The sequence below is a fragment of the Arachis duranensis genome, chromosome 6, assembly GCF_000817695.3.
Source record: "Arachis duranensis cultivar V14167 chromosome 6, aradu.V14167.gnm2.J7QH, whole genome shotgun sequence".
Classification (NCBI taxonomy): Eukaryota; Viridiplantae; Streptophyta; class Magnoliopsida; order Fabales; family Fabaceae; genus Arachis; species Arachis duranensis.
The window spans coordinates 7,368,571-7,369,299 of NC_029777.3; positions in this window are offsets into that span (position 1 = coordinate 7,368,571).

Here is a 729-nt window from a genome sequence, read left to right on the forward strand (position 1 = left end):
AAATTTATCATTTCAAAAAAAAAAAAAACACACACAAAAGATAATTTTAATTTAGTAAAATGTTTTGTGCATTTATTTAATTATATTTATTCTTTTCATAGCTATTTATATACATTAAAGGTAAAAAATTAGTTTTTTGCAGATATGTATAAAAACTATTTATACTATCAATATTTTAAAATATTCATTTATTAAATTCAATTTAGTAATATAGTGATTAATTGTTAAAACTTATAGGAATTAATACTTAACATGCATAAGTTTTCTTGGTTGACTTTTTTAAGAATAAAAGAGAACAATTAAATATTTACCTCAAAAATAATTATTTTGAATTATATGTTTTGGAATTATTATATAAAAGTCATATGTTTTAGTCTAATAATTCATTTTCAATTATATTTTAGTCACTATTAATAATTAGTTAAACAAAATTATAGATGAATAAAAACTTTAAAAAATATTAATTGATTATTAACTACAGAATCTATTTTCAAATTTTTTTAAGGGATAAGTATTGTTTTGGCTCCTAACATTGAGGATCAGAATCAAAATTGTCCCTGGTATAATTTTGGATTTAAAATCATCCTTAATGTTACATTTCATTTTAAAATCGTCTTTTCTAATAAAATTTTTTTGTAAATGACAAAATTACTCTTTTTTATAAATATTTTTTTTAAATAAAAAATATATAAAATTAAAAAAAAAAGAAAAGACACGAGGGGGAGGGGA